The following is a 21,941-nucleotide window of genomic DNA, read 5'->3' on the forward strand; positions in this document are numbered from 1 at the left end:
TGATGAAATGATTGTAGCAAACCCTGTATTGACAGCTGTCTTGATTCAGGTCTTGACAGGCAAAAAGGTTTCTTCGCTTTTCTGACAGTTCTTGAGTCTTATCTTATTGGTGTCACCAATGGTGTTTCATGATTGCGAGGAATCTTGTTAGATCAGCCAAATACTCCACAGAAAATGACTGTGGTGATAAATCAACTAGTTTTAGGCACTGTTATCATGCAGTTTGGGGTAGCAACTTGGCTGTTGTTGTCAGAATAATTCATGCAGTCTTCCAACATGGCCGCCAGGAGGCGATCTACGTCAACTGCAAGCCCTCTATGGAGGATTGGTCTCAGATCCTCCCAATGTGTTCTCCAATCTCATAAAACATTATAGAAAAAGGCTCAGTGACATTATCCTCACAAGGGGAGGGTGCACAAAGTATTGAAAACATGGGTGCCAATAATTTTGACACTTATCTTTTTAGAAAAAAAAGTATTACTTGTTAAACTAAATCAGTGCTACTAATGAACAATATTAATTTAGAGCCTTGATTGTGTGTGACCTAAAGATTAAATGTCACTAAAAAGTCAAACAGCATCAACTGTAGTTGAAAAGGAAGACTTTAACAAAAAATATTTTAACTCTTTATTGCACAAAGACATGAGAAATCATTTGATACAAAGTATGACAACCATTTCCTTCATCAGTATGTCAGAACTATTCCTGGTTGAGAAATAACCTGAATGCTGGCATTGTGACAATGTCCTGTAATTCTGGGGAGTGAGACAGAAAGATCCTAAATAACTTATTATTATCAAGTCTTTCAGCCACAGGATATCATGGTGAACTGTTTTGAGCTGCAGGTCATGGTGTGCAGTATAATGTACACAAGTAAGAGTAGGACAAATCCCACAACAACCACAAAGCAGAACCTGGTCCCAAACGAGCTCTTACAACTACCTTCCTCCCTCTCCCTCATCCCATGTTCCTCCTCCAACCCTGTAGCCCTCTCATGGTTGTCTAGGGGCAGGTAGCAGGCGTTACAAGGCAGCCGTATGAAGACAGGTGTGTATTCTGGGGTGTATGGGACAGAGATGATGGCCATAGTGTCTGGGTCATCTAGGAGTTGGGAGACAGAGACCCCTGGGGGCAGGGTGGTGACACAGCGACACCAGGGACAGCGCAGATCACTCTGGCTCATCCTCATCTGGGTCAAGCACACTGAGCAGCAGGTGTGCTGGCAGTCCAGGAGCTTGGGCCTACGCCATGAACTGTAGTAGTTCAAACAGATCTGACATTCTAACATGGAGTCCTGTTGTGAGATCTGACAATCTAGAATGGAGTCTTGTTGTGAGAGAGGTTCCATTATGATGAGTTTGGTCTGTTGTGTCAATGACAGTCACAAGATGTCAAACCACAAACAGTCTGTTGTTCCCGCGGTATGAATATGCAGATTAGGGAACCATTACACATCCACAGAGAGATTTACAGATGTTTCTGCTCTTGATGTCTCTCCTCCTCTCTTCTTTACAGTTGTTGTGTCACAGTACTTAGTTTAATCCATGTCCGGCTCCATCTACCCTATTAGAGAGAAGACATTTGTCAAGTCAGTGTGTGATTCCGTAATCCTCATTAAATAACTCATACTGAAAAAGCAAAAAGACTACTTGGTCATGTCTTGCCCACTGAGCTCTGTGTGTGTGTGTGTGTGTGTGTGTGTGTCCGCTTCAAGGCCCTGTGACTATAAGAATAAAGCACAAGAAGCCTATTTTGTCATTAACCAAAACAGGAAAAGAAACATAGCAAATGAGCAAGCCTGTATCTGATCTGGCAAGAATGTTGTCCGCTAGATCTTTATCACTCAGCAGCCTAAGGCAAAGTTCCTGCATGACATTGCTGCACATTTCTTAAAGCTGCATTATGTAACATTTTTCTGCTCCAGTAAGTCTCTAGTGGTCATCCAATGTGAAGCAAAAGTAATAATATTGTGCCTCTAGCCTGCCTGACAACCGCTCTATTCATAGGTATACATTTTCCCTGTCGGATTTTCCCATCAGATTCTGTGCTGCGCATAATGAGTGACGTGTTTCCGTAGCTCAGGGATATTTTAACTGGTAGGTGTATGATAGCTAGCTAGCTGAGTCCATATCCACACTTGGTTAGCGGAGATAGCTAGCTTACAGACATGGCAGACGCGAGGAGCCAACGACCTGACCCAGCAGCAGCTACTCCTCTATCAATGCCAAAGAAACAGAGAACTTTGGAGAGCAGACAGGCGAAAACGGAAAGCAATAGAGCCCAGGCCAAGACAAGAGTAAACCTCAGATTTGCGTTCACACAGTGGAGAGTTGAAGGGATTCAAAATCGACCCAGAGTTTGCATATTTTCGGCTGAAAAGGTAAGACATTGTTAACTACATATAATATCTTGCTAGCTTTTTTGCTGCACATAGCTAGCCTAGCTTGCAGATATTTACAAAGCATCCAGCTGCAGCCCCGCAGCAGCCTCTGACTAAAACCAGTCTGTCGCTATAACCAATACTATCGCCATCTACTGGCCGTGGTTAATCCCTACCACATAGATGTGAAATCCTCCTTTTCTTTCCCAGATTCCTTTCCTTGCTCCCTTTCCTTTCCTCCTTTATTTTCCACCTTTACTCGCTCCATTTCCTCTCCTCCTTTACTAGCTTTCTTTCCTCCTTTCCTGGCTTCCTTTCCTGCCCTACCTCCATTTCCTCTCCTCCTTTACTAGCTTTCTTTCCTCCTTTCCTAGCTTCCTTTCCTACCTCCATTTCCTCCTTCCCTATCTCCCTTTTCTTATCTCCTTACCTTTCCTTTTTCCTTTCCTCCTTCCCTAGCGCCCTTTCTTTTCCTCCTTTCCTAGCTTCCTTTCCTTCCCCCCTTTCCTTTCCTTTCCTCTCCTCTCCTCCCTCCCCATATCCCTTTCCATTATATCCTTTCCTAGCTCCTTTCCACCTTTCCTAGCTCACTTTCCTTTCTTCCTTTCCTTATTGTTTTTCTTTCCTCACTCCATTTCCTTTCCTCCTTTCCTAGCTCTCTTTATTTCTCTCCTTTCCTAGCTTCCTTTCCTATCTCCCTTTCCTAGCTTCCTTTACTTCCTTACTTCCCTTTCCTCTCCTTCCTTTTCCTAGCTCCTTTCATCCTTTCCTAGATCCCTTTAATTTCCTCCTTTTCTTTCCTAGATTCCTTACCTAGCTCCCTTGCCCTCCTTTCCTAACTTCCTTTCCTCCGTTCCTATGATTAACCACGGCCAATAGAGAGGAAAGGAAGAAGGAAAGGAAGCTAGGAATGGAGGAAAGGGAGCGAGGAAAGGAATCTAGGAAAGAAAAGGAGTTCACATCTATGTGGTAGGGATTAACCACAGCCAGTAGATGGCGATAGTATTGGTTTTAGTGATGCTAGTTTTAGTCACAGGCTGCTGCGGGGCTGCAGCTGGATGCATCTCGATATTTATCTAATGCATGTATTTCATGACACTCCTTTACTACAAACTGTCTCAACTGCAAGTCTTGTCTTCAATGTTGCCAATTTAGCGACTTTGTCACTATATTTAGAGAGTTTTCAGACCCCTCCAGCGACTTTTATTGGTAAAAGGCTGCCTTTGGGGAGTGTTGACACCGAGGGTTTCCATTGTAGTATTTAGCCACTTTTCCCACTTAATTCTGCCGCAAACGAAAGTGGGAGAAGCTTTCTGTGCAACAAAAGTCACAGCAAAGGTGCACACACAGGCAGAGTAGCACAAGGGAAGGGAGTGTGCGGCGGGAGAGGGGGGGAAATGCTACGTTGAGGACCGCAGTTGTGCCACAAATAGTTGGCAACACTGCTCATCTTCTTGAGCTGTTGTAGCCTACAACACAACATTCTAAAACTAGCTATGGTAGTTTGATCTCGTCTGGTCTCAGATCGGTAAGCACAGACTTTAGCAAAGTATTTTTTATTTTGTTTCCCCTAGCTGGCCAAGAAGAAGAAGAATTTACCTAATAACAAAGTAGACTTCTTATAATGCTAGGCATCTATGTAGCTAAGCTGTTTAGGAAAATTAACTACCCAGGATTTACTTTTTGAGTATTGAGGACATACTATCCCAATATTAGCCTACTGCACAGAGTATGTTATTCCCTATTTGAGCTGGCTGGCTGAGATGTACACAGACCTAGCCCAAAAGGTATGCTACACATGTATTGAGTATAAGACTGTAACATGACATAATAATAATAATAATAATAATAATAATAATAATAATAATAATAATAATAATAATAATAATAATAATACAATTAGGTGGGTGCTTACATTTGTCCTATTTCACACATGTACAAGTGGAAACAGTCATCAACATTTTAAAAAGGTTTTTAAAACAATTCTAATAAATGCAACAATTGTCCAATGGATGAAGACACTCCAAACTTTTTGAATTCATAAAATCCATCAGATATTGACTGAATTATAGCACATAAAACATTTTACTGGCACAGACAAATAATGACTGAAGTTCAGGGATTTTGGTGGGAATTCAAAATATTTTGTGTTAAAATAAAGGGTGTATTTGCATATTTGAATAGATTAACATAAATGGGTGGAACAGGGTTGCAACCACCAAAAACTTGCTCTGTCTAGGCCTACCTGCACTCACCTGCGCGGTCTAGACTGCCTCATTAATTACTGTTGTTGTCACGTTCTGTTTCCTAATTCAACAAGTGTGTCAATAGCAGGAAGGCCTCGGATAAAAAATCTACATGCTTGGCTCTAGATTACACCCATCTAGACATACTTTATTTTTTGGGCAAAATCAGACATAATGTCACTATATTTCGTTTTCGGAAGATGCTTTAATTTCAGCGCATCTAATTTGTAAACATTTAAACTGTACTAAATGATTTCCTGATGAAGCTTTAGCGTTCTTATAGATGCAACAAAAGACATTGAGCCCATTTCAGCCATTACCGGGGTGTGTTTGACAGAACATTACAAAAATTCCCAAGGTCGCAACGTTAACGGGAAAAAACGATAACCACAAGCAAGTGGATGAAAGAGTCGCAAGCGTAAAATAAAAACAAGGAAATATATGGCTGAAAAAGACAGATCTAAGGTGGGCGGGGCATGCACACATGTGAATTGGAAATTCGTTTTTTGCATGGCCCACTCTCCTGAGAGTGAGGGCACGGCCAGGGATAAGCCATTATTGACAGCGACCCTAGAGCAATTAGGGTTTATATGCCTTGCTCAAGGGCACAGACAGATTTTTCACCTAGTTGGTTCTGAACCAGCAACCTCTCGGTTACTGGCCCATGCTCTTAACCACTAGGCTACCTGCCTCTCATTATATTGAATGACTGTAAACATTCATTCTTCATTCTGCCTTTGACTAATTAGTGAAAAGAAAATATCAGAATTGGGATGCCTTTGTAAACGCAGCCTTGTCAAATGGTAAAATCGTATTCCAGATTAGGATTGATGGAGTTTTTTTTTATTTGTTGTCTATCTAGGTCAGGGATGGGCAACTCCAGTCCTCGGGGGCTTGATTGGTGACACGCTTTTGCCCCAGCCCCAGTTGACACACCTGACTCCAATAATCAACTAATCATGGTCTTCAGTTTAGAATGCAATTAATTTAATCAGGTGTGATAGCTATAGGGCTGGGGGAAAGTGTGACACCAATCAGGCCTCCGAGGACAGGAGTTGCCCATCCCTGATCTAGGTCTACATCTGAGCTGGAGTCCTTCCAGAACTACATACCCATGTACACGGTTTGCTTTCCCTTCTCCAGTCTCTGGAGAAAAATATTTGCATGATGTAAAACCGCAAAAAAATCATTATAAGAACTCTACAATTTAACAAATGTCAACACTACAATTCTGCACTAACCACGTTTCCATCCACAGTTTTAATTAAAGTAAAGTCACAACGTATAACATTTTTTTATGACAACTGGGATGGAAACAGGATGTTTCGGTACACATTTATAAACGGCAACAGATAATTTGTTCGTTTGACATGTTGGGATGTTTTTGTGTCAAATTACGCGAGAAATGGCAGTGGAAACGCCTTTATTAGCAAATATTGATATAATAACCATCAAGTCAACAAGTCAATTTGGTGGAAACACCACTGGTGGGAAAATGCGCATACTTTTTTGGAATATTCGCATGAAAATACGTCGCAAATTGGATGAAAACCTAGCTATTGATAGTAATGAAATTCTATGGACAAAATACTCACCAATATTATTATCTTTCAGCTACAGGAGACGGTGTCTACGCATTGAAAACCAGAAAGGACTATCCCAGAACTTCAGAGAGCAGTGTTGGGAATGGGCTCTCAATTGGGGCTTCCAAGGAGAATGATCCTGAGATCAGATGACCCAAGACTCCCTGAAGTGCCACCACCAACATTGGCTGAGCTGCTACAACTTCCAGGAGACGTTGCCACGCAAGACAGGATGCAGTTAGCACACCTTCGAGTGGGGAAGGACCTGAGCTTTCCCCATTGTCAGACTTCCTGGGAAGTGTGAAAACCTACAGCGTACTCAGAAATGTTGTTGAAAGATGTGGGCCTACAACCAAACATATAAATCATATGTAAATAAGGGAAGTTTGTTTGGGCAACAATAAACTTGTGTGAGAAACAATATTTGTGCATTCTTTATCTAGCATATAGGCATAATTTTTCTACTTTTGAAATGGTTTTAGAATTATTTACTAAACTGTTCTCTTTCCTGGATATCTACGCTCTTGACAGTTTTCACTTAAAATTAGCAGACCTACAGTTGGGTAGATATCCAGAAACACAGATGGACTACCCTGATGTAAATACAGTACAAAACAAGTCGGTCCGATTACACAGATCAGGTCAAAAAAAAAATATATATATATATATATATATATATGTTTATTGGGGAGATAAACAAGAATACAAGGTAGTCTCTGTAATCTTCTCGAAATAACAAAAGCACAGTGTAAGGGAAACATTCTGATAAAGTACTGAACTGGTAAAGCACAGAATTGATATCACCCGGAAAAAAATAAATAAAACTACTTACAGAGATATCACCAAATTGAATATTTTTCTTAATTGGGATCCAAATGAAGAATAAGGTATAGTGTAGTCATGGAAAGTCTTTGGTACTTGGTAATAAATAAATGGAATAGTGCAGTGGTGAAATCGTAGCAGTTGTATGTTGTAAAGTGCAGGAGTCTCCATGTGCAATTCAGGCAGGCGCAACAGCGAGGTTATCCGTGGTCTGGGATGTCTGGAGACCCTGGGATAGCTCTCTGGTACTCCATGATTTAAAAAATCACTCCAGGTAGCCGGGAAGCAACCAGCTCCAGCACCTCTCCCCTTTCTTCAAAAGGACAGCTCTTGCAATTTAGCCTGCAATGATAATTAGAACACCGCAGAGATAACCCCCTTGATAGGCACCCTGCTTTGAAAATCAATACACAAAACATTCCATACTGATATCTTTTTGAAATGTAAAGCACGCTTCTTCTGCTCCACAGACTCACAAAAAATATAAATAAGACCACTTCTTGTGACTCTGACCATTGCCACATTATCCTCCAACGCTTCCCAGTTTTTCCTGGAGATGCCAAACGAATTGGTCCAGAACCCTCACTCTGACTAAAAACTAGTCTAGGGGTTTCCTATTTTCCACCACAACTTTACTTCTCATTTCCTTTCTTTTTCACCACTGTAGACCACTCATTCTCACTCTCTGTGCTCTCATCTTCACCTGACACTCCGTCAGTATCCAACAGAATCAAACATTTCCGCCATCTTTCCTTCCCGCAGACAGCACTTTTGAGCACGGGAGGCTACTCCGAGAGCTGGGGTTCTTCTAAGGTATATTGGCGTTTGCACAATTGCACACATGTACACACATTGTTACACATGCAGTGCAGCTTTAACAAGGCAATCTTATGGGCTTAGTCCAGGTTTAAGTTTTTAGTTGAAGAAGCAGTCGTGAGTTACAGAATGCATGTCCATCCCCCCCAAAAAGCATTTGAAAATAGTTAGTACTGACATACCAACCAAACCAGTTCACCAGCTTCTCTAAATAAGACACATAAGCATAGTAAAAGTATCCCTCTAGCAGCAGTAGGGATACCGTGCTGTAACCTGGTTACCACAGTTACTGCAGTAGCCTATTCCAAGTGCTAAGGTTTGCACAAAGAACATTAACTTTAATTAGCCAACTTAGCCTTCTAGGACAAAGTCCTTGGACTTTCCAATACGCAAGATAATGCTTTGCCACTAACTTCTAATGGTTAAATATGAAGTCTAAGTTGATAATCATCTGATAATGGCTCTGTGAATACCTGAATGGAGCTGTAATTTGAAAGCAAAATATTACACGAAGCCACACATTAATATTATATAGCCTAATTCATGAAGTTGAAAGTGAAAGGCATGTCTCTACTTTAAAGGTTATGTAAACACAGAATGCCATAAAAAGTAGGCTTCTTTTTCAATTGATAAAAGCAGTGCAATTGCTGTTTTGAAATTTGGCATTCGAGCATGCAGACATAATCGGCTTTGAACTTGAACTGAGGCGAGTATACAAAACAGACAACTTTTAAAGGTAGACAGCCTACTGAACAATGTTAGGAATTTCACATGCAAACTGAAACTAACCCACATAACATTCAGCAACTAAAGAACCGACATGCAGACCATCTTACCGGACTTTGTGAAGCCAGTATGAGCCATTCCTACAGAACATCTGGTCCTTGTTTTGATGGGGTGATTATTGTAGTAGCCTGCTTGTTTTGCTCAAGTTACACACACACCCTCGATCTCCTGTGCAGTCAAAACAATGAGAGGATTCTGGCCCGGGTTACCCCGGTGGGAGGAGTTTGCACAGGGTGAAAAGTGCATTAATTTCGGAACCGGGCTGCCTCCCGGTTGTGAGCCTCACTGCTTTTGCCAGTTCACGTCAATGGGCCATAGACCAGTGCACCGCGTCTCAGGTTAATAGAACTCCCTCATTGTCCTGTCTGCAGTTAGCCATGCCTACCTACCACATGGTGAGTAGGCTACTTCACAGCCTTATTTATCAGGATGAGTATTGGGTACTTTTTAGATGACCATTTTTATGGGAATATTTGAATTCCTCACTTGGGACTACTAGACAAGGAATCTGCTGTGCCTTTTGCAACCGATAGTGAATAAATCTTGCTTCTGTGGAGTGTTGTGTTTAAAGAATTCAGCTGTCATCATTAGGAGTCCAAAATACCTCACTGATCATAAGCCCCATTTCCATCCACATTTTAAATGTTTAATTTCAAATGCCTCCATCACACCACATTCTGCCTAGTAGCTTCTTTCTCCAAAGATGAAGAAAAAGACTAACACCCTTCATCCTAAACTGAACGTATATACCCTGGAAATCTAAGACTACCCAATGGGCACACACTGGTTGAATCAACATTGTTTCCATGTCATTTCAATGAAATTACGTTGAACCCATGTTGAATAGACATTCAATTGATGTCTGTGCCCAGTGGGTAGCTATGTTTTTATCCAATTGGTGACAGATTTCATGCGAATATTCTAAAATCCACATAAAAACAATATGCACATTTTCCCACCAGAGATGTGTTTCCATCAAATTGACTTGTTGCAGATAAAAGTGTTTGCGTGATGACGTAGTGCACATTAAAATTACTTTTGCGGTTAAATTCCCATGTACTGAATAAAAAACACAAGTTAAATGGGTTTCCATCGCATTTTCAACCCTACTGATGGTTTTATCACAAAACAAATTGCGTTATATGAGCCAGTCTCTGGTCTTGGCACATGCGCTCTAGCCAACATCTCGCAGATACAGTGCGGGTATAGCCTACAGTACATTATGAGATTATTATGGACAAAAGAGCGAGATTATTTGTATTTGTCAAATCGCAGCCAAGCATCGATCATGTCGCCAGAATTAGACCCGCGATATTTATTGGAAAGGAGCATCAAGCTCATCACCGTGCACTTTCACCACCCTGTGAAGTTCATCATAACTTACTTCATCTGTAGCCTAATAAACTGCATGCTTTCCCGAGTTGTAGTGGGAGGACCACACAACATCCCACTGGGCACACACTGGTTGAATCGTTGTTTCCACGTCATTTCAATGACATTACGTTGAACCAATGTTGAATAAATGTTGAATTGACGTCTATACACAGTGGAATATCATGACTCCAAGTTTACTTCTACATGGTGGTTATTATATCAATATTTGTGCATAAAAGCGTTTCCACCGGCATTTCTCGCATAATGAATTTAACCAACACAAAAAGATCCCACCTTGTCTAGCATATTTTGTTTTGTCGACATTTGGAAAGTTTACAAACACATTAGCTGTTTCTCTCAGGTCTGTCGTGACATTTTTTATCAGTCATGTACTTTACTCACATAGAAAGGTTGGATCCTCAAAGGCAATTCTGTAATAGGCTGCATTTTACACAGCCATAGTTGTCAAATGCTAAAAGCGTATTCCAGATTAGGATTGGGATTGATAGAGACTTTTTATTTGTTGTCTATCTAGGTCTACATCTGAGCTGGAGTCCTTCCAGAGCTACATACATACGTGGTTTGCTTTCCCTTCTTCAGTCTCTGGAGATTTGCTTTCCCTCCTCCACTCTCTGGAGAAAAATATTTGTATGACGTAAAACCCCCAAATGTCAATTATTAGAACTCATTACAATATAATACATGTTATCGCTGTTATATTTTCAACAGATGTCAACACTACAGTTCTGTAATTTTATAGACAAAATACTCACCATATATTCTCTTTCAGCTACAGAAGACTGTGTCCACGCATTGAAAACTGCAAAAGACTACATATACATCCCAGAACTTCAGAGAACAATGTTGAGAAGAACAGGCTCTCAATTGGGGCTACCAAGGAGAATGATCCTGAGATCAGATGACCCAAGACTCCCTGAAGTGCCACCACCAACATTGGCTGAGCTGCTACAACTTTGAGGAGAAGTCGCCACGCAACACAGAATGCAGTTAGCACATATTTCAGCGGGGAAGGACCTGAGCTTTCCTTATTGTCGATTTCCTGGGAAGTGTGAAAACCTACAGAGTACTCAGAAATGTTGTTGAAAGTGGTGGGCCTACAACCAAACATATAAAGCATATGTAAATAAGGGAAGTTTGTGTGGGCAACAAACTTGTGTGAGAAACAATATTTGTGCATTCTTTATGCAGCATATACAGTGCCTTGCAAAAGTATTAATCCCCCTTGGCGTTTTTCCTATTTTGTTGCATTACAACCTGTAATTTAAATTGATTTTTATTTGGATTTCATGTCATGGACATATACAAAATAGTCAAAATTGGTGAAGTGAAATGAAAAAAATAACTTGTTTAAAAAAATCGAACAAATAAATAATGGAAAAGTGGTGCGTGCATTGTATTCACCCACTTTGCTATGAAGCCCCTAAATAAGATCTGGTGCAACCAATTACCTTCAGAAGTCACATAATTAGTTAAATAAAGTCCACCTGTGTGCAATCTAAGTGTCACATGGTCTGTCACATGATCTCAGTATATATACACCTGTTCTGAAAGGCCCCAGAGTCTGCAACACCACTAAGCAAGTGGCCCCATGAAGACCAAGGAGCTCTCCAAACAGGTCAGGTACAAAGTTGTGGAGAAGTATAGATCAGGGTTGGGTTATAAAAAAATATCAGAAACTTTGAACTTCCCACGGAGCACCATTAAATCCATTATACAATTTTTTCAAGAATATGGCACCACAACAAACCTGCCAAGAGAGGGCCGCCCACCAAAACTCACGGACCAGGCAAGGAGGGCATTAATCAGAGAGGCAACAAAGAGACCAAAGATAATCCTGAAGGAGTTGCAAAGCTCCACAGCGGAGATTGGAGTATCTGTCCATAGGACCACTTTAAGCCGTACACTCCACAGAGCTGAGCTTTACGGAAGAGTGGCCAGAAAAAAGCCATTGCATAAAGAAAAAAATAAGCAAACACATTTGGTGTTCGCCAAAAGGCATGTGGGAGACTCCCCAAACATATGGAAGGAGGTACTCTGGTCAGATGAGACTAAAATTGGGCTTTTTGGCCATCAAGGAAAATGCTATGTCTGGCGCAAACCCAACACCTCTCATCACCCCAAGAACACCATCCCCATAGTGAAGCATGGTGGTGGCAGCATCATGCTGTGGGGATGTTTTTCATCGGCAGGGACTGGGAAACTGGTCAGAATTGAAGGAATGATGGATGGCGCTAAATACTGGGAAATTCTTGAGGGAAACCTGTTTCAGTCTTCCAGAGAGACTGGGACAGAGGTTCACCTTCCAGCAGGACAATGACCCTAAGCATACTGCTAAAGCAACACTCGAGTGGTTTAAGGGGAAACATTTAAATGTCTTGGAATGGCCTAGTCAAAGCCCAGACCTCAATCCAATTGAGAATCGGTGGTATGACTTAAAGATTGCTGTACACCAGCGGAACCCATCCAACTTGAAGGAGCTGGAGCAATAGGAAAAATGCCAAGGGGGGTGAATTCTTTCGCGAGCCACTGTAGACATCATTATTGTACTTTTGGAATGGTTTTAGAATTATTTACTAAGCTGTTCTCTTTTCCTGGATATCTATACTCTTGACAGTTTTCACTTCAAATTAGCAGACCTACAGCTGGGTATATATACAGAAAGATGGATGGACTACCCTGGTGTAAATACAGTACAAAACAAGTCGGTCCGATTACACAGATCAGGTCAAATAAAGTTTTATTAGGGAGATAAACAAAAATACAAGTTCATTCCTGTAACCTTCTCCAAATAACAAAAGCACAGTAAGGCACGTGTCAAACTCATCCCACAGAGGGCTGAGTGTCTGTGGGTTTTCGCTCCTCCCCTGTACTTAATTGATTATTTAAGGTCACCAATTGGTAAAGAGCTTCCCTCACCTGGTTGTCTTAAATGAAAGGAAAAACCCAATACCTGCAGACATTAAGCCCTCGGAATGAGTTTGACACCCCTGGCGTAAGGGAAACATTCAGATAAATTACTGAACTAGTAAAGTACTGAAATTATATCACCCAGACTGAGGGAAAAATAATAATCACACCAAAAAAAACATTTACAAAGATATCACCAAATGGAATATTTTTCATAATTGGGATCCAAATGAAGAATAAAGTACAGTGTAGTGGTGGAAAGTTCAACTTTTATGTAAACATATTGGTAATAAATAAATGGAATAGTACAGTGGTGAAATGGCAGCAGTTGTGTGTTGTAAAGTGCAGGAGTTTCCCTGCAATTTAGGCAGGTGCACCAGCGAGGTTGTCCGTGGTCTGGAATGTCTGGAGACCCTGGGATACCTCTCCGTTACTCAAAAATCACTCTAGGTAGACAGGAAGCAACCAGCTCCAGAACCTCTCTGTCACGGTTTCGGCCGAGGCTGCTCCTCCTCCTGGTTTGGGCAGGCTTCGGCGGTCGTCGTCCCCGGAGTACTAGCTGCCACCGATCTATGTTTCATGTTCGTTTGGTTTTGTCTTGATGTTGTACACCTGTGTCTTGTTAGTCCTCGTTAGTGTCCTATTTAGTTCTCGTTGTGTGTGTTTGTCTTTGTGTGTGATTGCTCTTCTGTTTTGTGTTGGAGCTACGTACTTCCCTCCAGTGTTTTGGAGAGGCTTTTCGCACATGTTAGTGCGCCGTTTGTTTGACGCCTGTGTGCGCCGTTATTTCGCCTTCGGGCTTATTGTGCTTATTTTCTACGTGAATATTGCACTAAAGTCTTTTGGACTGAGCTTCTGCGTCCTGCGCTTGATTCATGCACCACACCCACCTTCAGCACCCCTTGACACTCTCCCCTTTCTTCAAAGGACAGTTCTTGTTATTTATCCTGCAATGATAAGAAAAAAAGCAACATAAAATTACAGAATGCAGCCAAATGTTGTGTGATATGATTTGAATGTTGTGAAACGGTTAAACAGTACCACAGGTGAAAGATTTCTACTAACCTTCATCTCGGCCAGCCTCTCCTTGCAGTCGGTCTTCCTGTCCAATCCTTTCTGCAGCCCTGCCTGTGCCCCTGGATGGTCAGCGGCTCTTCTAAACTGGAATCCTACAGAAAAAAACATGTACACAACCCAAGTTGATAATCACCTGTAAATATTTTTGGACATTGGCTCTGTGAATACCTGGATATAATATACAGCCAAACATTACTACAATATAGCCTAATTAATGAGTTGAAACTTTTTCGAGATGAAAGACGATGGCCAGAGCTTACCCATGATATTGCACAACGATTTAAGTCAATAAGTCATCGTTTTAGTCAAAGTGTACAAAACATTAGGAACACCTGATTCTTCCATGACAGACTGACCAGGTGAATCCAGGTGAACGCTATGATCCCTTATTGATGTCACATAGTAAATCCACTTCAATCAGTGTCGATGAAGGGGAGGAGACAGGTTAAAGGATTTTTAAGCCTCGAGATAATTGAGACATGGATTGTGTATGTGTACCATTCAGTGGGTGAATGGGCAAGACAAAATATTTAAGTGTCTTTGAACGGGGTATGGTAGTAGGTCCCAGACACACCGATTTGAGCGCATCAAGAACTGCAACGCTTCTGGGTTTTTCATAAGCATTGGAGTCAACATGGGTCAGCATCCCTGTTGAACGCTTTCAACACCTTGTAGAGTCCATGCCCCAACGAATTGATGCTGTTCTGAGGGCAAAAGGGGGTGCAACTCAATATTAGGAAGGTGTGTTTGGGCTTGATGAGCCAAATCTGAACTGCCCACTTCGTGCAAATCTGTGTGAATGCGTTGGTGTCTTTTTCTATGACATGACATACAAATTATTTTTAGCTTACGTTTCATTTCAGGGCTGGGTTTTATTTGAACGTTACCACCCACCAGCATGGCATTGTTTATTAATCAGAAACAGCTGCAAAGTTCTTCCACTTCGCAACTGAGATGAGCCAAACAACCTTGTGTCCACTTGGACACCTGAGTCATGGAGCAAATTGAAATAGGGGGTGAAATCTTAGGTTTTTTCACCTCCATTTCTTTTACCAGAAAGTTTTCATAATCCATTGGATACAAATAAAATAAAAAATTATTAAACAAATGTATATCTGCCCATTTTATAAATGGTATAATTGCTTGATGTGATAGCATTTTGCAAACCCGCTCCCCTCGTCGCCCCAAGATGAATGTTTTTGACCACTAAAGTTTTGCTTCACTACATGCTCCACTGCTTTGATTGGTGTAACGTTAGCTAGAAAGCACAAGTGTCTATCCAGATAATGAAGAGGCACCCGCGAAAGAAAATTCAAGGAACTAGTTAATTAGTTAGTTACATGTAATTTGTGGCGTGCATGATCATGACCTTACAACCCACAGCTGCTGCCATTTCACTGCTGCACTATTCCATTTATGTATTACCATGCTCTGTATGTTTACATAAAAGTTTAACACATTCCACGACTACACTGTACTTTATTCTTCATTTGGATCCCAATTATGAAAAATATTCAATTTGGTTATACTGTATCTTTGAGTAGTTTATTTTTTCCTTAGTCTGGGTGATATCAGTTCAGTACTTTATCAGAATATTTCCCTTACACTGTCCTTTTGTTATTTGGAGAAGGTTACAGAGACTACCTTGTATTCTTGTTTGTCTCCCTAATAAGACTTTATTTGACCTGATCTGTGTAATCGGACCGAGTTGTTTTGTACTGTTTAGTAAATAATTCTAAAAGTAAAATAATGATGCCTATATGCTAGATAAAGAATGCACAAATATTGTTTCTCACACAAGTTTGTTGCCCACACAAACTTCCCTTATTTACATATGATTTATATGTTTGGTTGTAGGCCCACCTCTTTCAACAACATTTCTGAGTACTCTGTAGGTTTTTAGACTTCCTGGGAAGTCTGACAACAGAGAAAGCGCAGGTGTGCTAACTGCATTCTGTGTTGCGTGGCGACTTCTCAACAAAGTTGTAGCAGCTCAGCCAATGTTGGTGGTGGCACTTCAGGAAGTCTTGGGTCATGTGATCTTAGGATCATTCTCTATGGTAGCCACAATTGAGAGACCTTTCTTCTCAACACTGCTCTATAACGATCTGGGATGTACGCTACTTGACCAAAAGTATGTGGATACCTGCTCGTCGAACATATCTTTCCAAAATCATGGGCATTAATATGGAGTTGGTCCCCCTTTGCTGCTATTACAGCCTCCACTCTTCTGGGAAGGCTTTCCACTAGATGTTGGAACATTGCTGCAGGGACTTGCTTCCATTCAGCCACAAGAGCATTAGTGAGGTCGGGCACTGATGTTGGGCGATTATGCCTGGCTCGCAGTCAGCATTCCCATTCATCCCAAAGGTTTTCGATGGGGTTGAGGTCAGGGCTCTGTGCAGGCCAGTCAAGTTCTTCCACACCGATCTCGACAAACCATTTCTGTATGGACCTCGCTTTGTGCACAGGGGCATTGTCATGCTGGAACAGGAAAGGGCCTTCCCCAAACTGTTGCCACAAAGTTGGAAGCACATAATCGTCCAGAATGTCATTGTATGCTGTAGCATTAAGATTTCCCTTCACTGGAACTAAGGGGCCTAGCCCGAACCATGAAAAACAGCCCCAGACCATTATTCCTCCTCCACCAAAGTTTACAGTTAGCACTATGCATTCGAGCAGGTGTTCTCCTGGCATCTGCCAAACCCAGATTCGTCCATCGGACTGCCAGATGGTGAAGCGTGATTCATCACTCCACAGAATGCGTTTCCACTGCTCCAGAGTCCAATGGCAGCGAGCTTTACACCACTCCAGCCAACGCTTGGCAATGTGTATGTTGATCTTAGGCTTGTGTGCGGCTGCTCGGCCATGGAAACCCATTTCATTAAGCTCCCGACTAACAGTTCTTATGCTGACGTTGCTTCCAGAGGCAGTTTGGAACTCGGTGTGTTGCAACCGAAGACAGATAGACAGCACTCGGCGGTCCTGTTCTGTGAGCTTGTGTGGCCTACCACTTCGCGGCTGAGCCGTTGCTGCTCATCGACGTTTCCACTTCACAATAACAGCACTTACAGTTGACCGGGGCAGCTCTAGCAGGCCAGAAATTTGACAAACTGACTTGTTGGAAAGGTGGCAACCTATGATGGTGCCACGTTGAAAGTCACTGAGCTCTTCAGTAAGGCCATTCTACTGCCAATGTTTGTCTATGGAGGGTGTCCACATACTTTTGTATATATAGTGTAGGTGTAGTCCTTTGCAGTTTTCAGTGCGTAGACAAAGTCTCCTGTATCTGAACGATATAATAATATATGGTGAGTATTTTGTCTATAGAATTTCATTACTATCAGTGGACATCTGTTGAAAATATAACAGTATTATATTGTAATGAGTTTTGGGTTTTACATCATACAAATCTTTTTCTCCAGAGACTGGAGGATCGCAAACCGCATACATGAGTATGTAGTTCTGGAAGGACTCCAGCTCAGATGTAGACCTAGATCAGGGATGGGCAACTCCCTTCCTTAGGGCCTGATAAGTGTACGACTTTCCCCCAGCCCTATAGCTATCATCCATGATTAAACTAATTGCATTCTAAACTGAAGACCATGATAAGTTGATTATTGGAGTCAGGTGTGTCAGCTGGTGCAAAAGTGTATCACCAATCAAGCCCCCAAGGACTGGTTTCCCATCCCTGAACTAGATAGACCACAAATCAAAAAACTCCATCAATCCCAATCCTAATCTGGAAGTAGATATTACCATTTCAAATCAATTCAAATAAAATTTTATTGGCCAAATGCGCCGAATACAACAGGTGTAGACATTACAGTGAAATGCTTACTTACAGCCCTTAACCAACAATGCATTATTTTTTTTATAAAAAAGTAAAATAAAACAACAACAACAAAAAAGTGTTGAGAAAAAAAGAGCAGAAGTAAAATAAAATAACAGTAGGGAGGCTATATATACAGGGGGGTACCGGCTAGTTGAGGTAGTAGAGGTAATATGTACATGTGGGTAGAGTTAAAGTGACTATGCATAAATAATTAACATATACATCTTTTACATATATCACAACATTTACACAGCTATCCCAATCCTGATATTTCTTCACTAACTGGTCTTTTGACCAATCAGATCAGCTCTGAAGAATATCTGATGTGAAAAGATCTGATGTGATTGGTCAAAAGACCAATTAGTGGAATACATTTCAGAATAGGGCTGCCTGTGTAAACGCAGCCTATGACAGAATTGTCTTTGATGTCCATCAGTCTTAGATTTCCAGGGTAAATACATTCAGTTTAAGATGAAGGGAGTTCATATTTATTTTCATCATTGGAGAAGGAGGCTATTAGGCAGAATTAATAATAAATATTTCCAGTCATTCAATATAAATGTCATGTTAGCCTTTTTTTTGTTTTTGTTTTTTGATCAACATTTTATTTGTCATGTTACAGTCTTATACTCAAGACATGTGTAGCCTACCTTTTGGGCTAGGTCTGTCTACGTCTCAGCCAGACAGCTCAAATTGGGAATAACATAGTAATATATCTGTGCAGTAGGCTAATATTGGGACAGTATGTCATCAATACTCAAAAGAAAAAAATCCTGGGTAGTTAATTTTCCTCAACAGCTTAGCTACATACAGTGCATTCGGAATGTATTCACACGCCTTTACTTTTTCAAAAAAAAAATACGTTACAGGCTTATTCTAAAATTGTTTTTTTTTTAAATTTCCCTCATCAATCTGCACACAATACCCCATAATGAGTTCTTAGAAATGTTTGCACATTCATAAAAAAAAAAAAAAGGAAATATCACATTTATATAAGTATTCAGACCCTTAACTCAGTACTTTGTTGAAGCACCTTTGGCAACGATTACAGCCTTGAGTCTTCTTGGGTATGACGCTACAAGCTTGGCACACCTGTATTTGGGGAGTTTCTCCCATTCTTCTCTGCAGAACCTCTCAAGCTCTGTCAGGTTGGATGGGGAGCGTCGCTGTACAGCTATTTTCAGGTCTCTCCAGAGATGTTCGATCAGGTTCAAGTCCGGGCTCTGGCTGAGCCACTCAAGGACATTCAGACTTGTCCCGAAGCCACTCCTGCGTTGTCTTGGCTGTGTGCTTAGAGTCGTTGTCCTGTTGGAAGGTGAACCTTCGCCCCAGTCTGAAGTCCTGAGAGCTCTGGAGCAGATTTTCATCAAGGATCTCTCTGTACTTTGCTCCGTTCATCTTTCTCTCAATCCTGACTAGTCTCCCAGTCCCTGCTGCTGAAAGACATCCCCACAGCATGATGCTGCCACCACCATGCTTCACCGTAGGGATGGTGCCAGGTTTCCTCCAGACGTGACGCTTGGCATTCAGGCCAAAGAGTTCAATCTTGGTTTCATCAGGCCAGAGAATCTTGTTTCTCATGGTTTGAGAGTCCTTTAGGTGCCTTTTGGCAAACTCCAAGCGGGCTGTCATGTGCCTTTTACTGAGGAGTGGCTTCCGTCTGGCCACTCTACCATAAAAGCCTGATTGGTGGAGTTCTGAAGAGATGGTTGTCCTTCTGGAAGGTTCTCCAATCTCCATAGAGGAACTCTGTCAGAGTGACCATCAGGTCACTCTGATGCTCAGTTTGGCCGGGCGATTGCTCAGTTTGGCCGGGCGGCCAGCTCTAGGAAGAGTCTTTAAGAATCTTAAGAATGATGGAGGCCACTGTGTTCTTGGGGACCTTCAATGCTGCAGAAATGTTGAGTACCCTTTCCCAGATATGTGCCTTGACACAGTCTTGTCTCTGAGTTCTACAGCCAATTCATTTGACATCATGGCTTGGTTTTTGCTCTGACATGCACTGTCAACTGTGGGACCTTATATAGACAGGTGTGTGCCTTTCCAAATCATGTCCAATCAATTGAATTTACCACAGGTGGACTCCAATCAAGTTGTAGAAACATCTCAAGGATGATCAATGGAAAGAGGATTCACCTGAGCTCAAAGCAAAGGGTCTGAATACTAAAAAATGTCTAAAAACCTGTTTTCGCTTTGTCATTATGGGGTATTTTGTGTAGATTGATTAGGATTTTTTTTCCATACATTTTAGTATAAAGCTGTAACGTACCAAAATGTGGAAAAAGTCAAGGGTTCACTGCAGATGCCTAGCATTATAGGATGTCTACTTTGTTATTAGGTAAAGCATTATTGTTCTTGGCCAGCTAGGGGAAACAATGATGGAACAGACAACATGGTCAAAAATACTTTGCTAACGTCTGTGCTTACCGCTCTGAGTCCGGTTTCCCAAAAGCATCTTAAAGCTAAGTTCATCGTTAGAACCTTCGTAACAGCAACTTTACATTTCCGATCCATTATGCAAAACCGTCATTATTAGCGCCAAAAACGTCATAATTGAATATTAATAGCCTAAAATGTTTGCAATGTTATATCAAGCGAAGCAAGGATAGGGGAGAGTGGGGTAATCTGAGCCATTTTTACATTCAGAACCACTACTTCAAGTGAAATATAGTATTCTTTCTAACAAAGATATCTACATATATTTTAGAATGTTGTGTATCCCTGGAAATAATCAGAATTCATGTAAACATAACAGTTTTGAAAACATACTGTAGCTTGTCCAAAAAAAGTGGTCTCTTGGCATAACTTCCCCCGTGTGTGGGGTAAATTGAGCATAGGGACAGGTAAATTCAGCTGCATTGGGGTAAGTGGGTGTGGCTCAGTTGGTAGAGCATGGTGCTTGCAACGCCAGGGTTGTGGGTTCGATTGCCACGTGGGACCTGTACAGAAAATGTGTCCACTCACTACTGTTAGGATAAGTCTGGATAACCTGTCTGGATAAGAGCATCTGCTAAATGATGTAAATGTAAAAATGATGGTGTGCTGGTAGGTCAAAGTGTAACTCATGGAATGTGGGTATAGTATATCTTAAATGCAAGCCTACATTCAGATATGTCACTTACCCTTCCAGTTCTTGACCAGTTGTCTGGAACAGGGAGGTTGTTTCAATGTGCCAATTTGTAGGCAAGTTCTCTGCATTTGAGGCTACAAAGATAATGAAACTGGTCCGTGAGAATCTTGATATGTTTAGCAAGCTCAGACTCCATGTCATCCGTGTCTCTGCTACTCTAGCATAGCATCTCTTTTGCACAGGTAAATATACATTTTCTTATTTGTCAATGTACAGTACCTCTTCACTGTCATTCAGTCTATTTTTTTTCATCTCTTGCTGGTGCTCGAATTGACTTCTTCCTTTCTCTCACTTCCTTGGCTGCTCTCTCAAGAACATCAAGGGGGCTAGACCCCTGCTTGTTTTACATCTGTATACACGGGGTATGATGATGCCTGCTCTGTAACAATAAAAAATGCACTATCTTGAGTTCATATGCATGACACATTGCATAAAACTGACAAAATATAATCATAATTTGTATGGGGTATGGTGGCCATTGGCTCAACTACCCATGGCCATTGGCTCTCCACTACATAAAAAATAAGTAAACCGAGATAACCTAATTATAAGATAGCTAGATTAGGCTACATATTGACATCTCTTTCATGTATGTGCAATCGATAGACCTACAGTATTAAGCCATTAGGTTACACCTGAGTCGCTTCAATATTTGTAGCTCATGGATAATAAAAATAAATATATGACTTTGAAATCATTGAAGAGCTACAGCGAGCTCTTTAGCCTATATATTCTGGAATCAATCATACAGCTCCTGTAACGACACAGTTAAGTTTAACTTTGTAATGAGATGAGACGAGATCAAACTAACTAGTTTTAGAATGTTGTTGTACAACCAGCCTGGTCTCATAAACTAGACGTAACATAGTAAAAGGAAATCTGGGACTCTCGAAATTAGTATGATATGTAACGTTTGGTATGGTTACATAAGAAATAGGGTTACTAAAAGCAAAAACAAAATAGG

General features: G+C 41.2%; 1 pseudogene across 1 annotated transcript; it reads right to left on the reverse strand.

Annotated features, from left to right (window-relative positions):
* Positions 1–805: 805 nt before the first annotated feature.
* Positions 806–1,455, reverse strand: LOC311146486 (E3 ubiquitin-protein ligase RNF152-like; annotated as a pseudogene). The gene has a single exon. The product of its transcript is annotated as an E3 ubiquitin-protein ligase RNF152-like (transcript).
* Positions 1,456–21,941: the final 20,486 nt, after the last annotated feature.

Source organism: Coregonus lavaretus, assembly GCF_964263955.1.
Source record: "Coregonus lavaretus genome assembly, chromosome: 19".
Lineage (NCBI taxonomy): Eukaryota > Metazoa > Chordata > Actinopteri > Salmoniformes > Salmonidae > Coregonus > Coregonus lavaretus.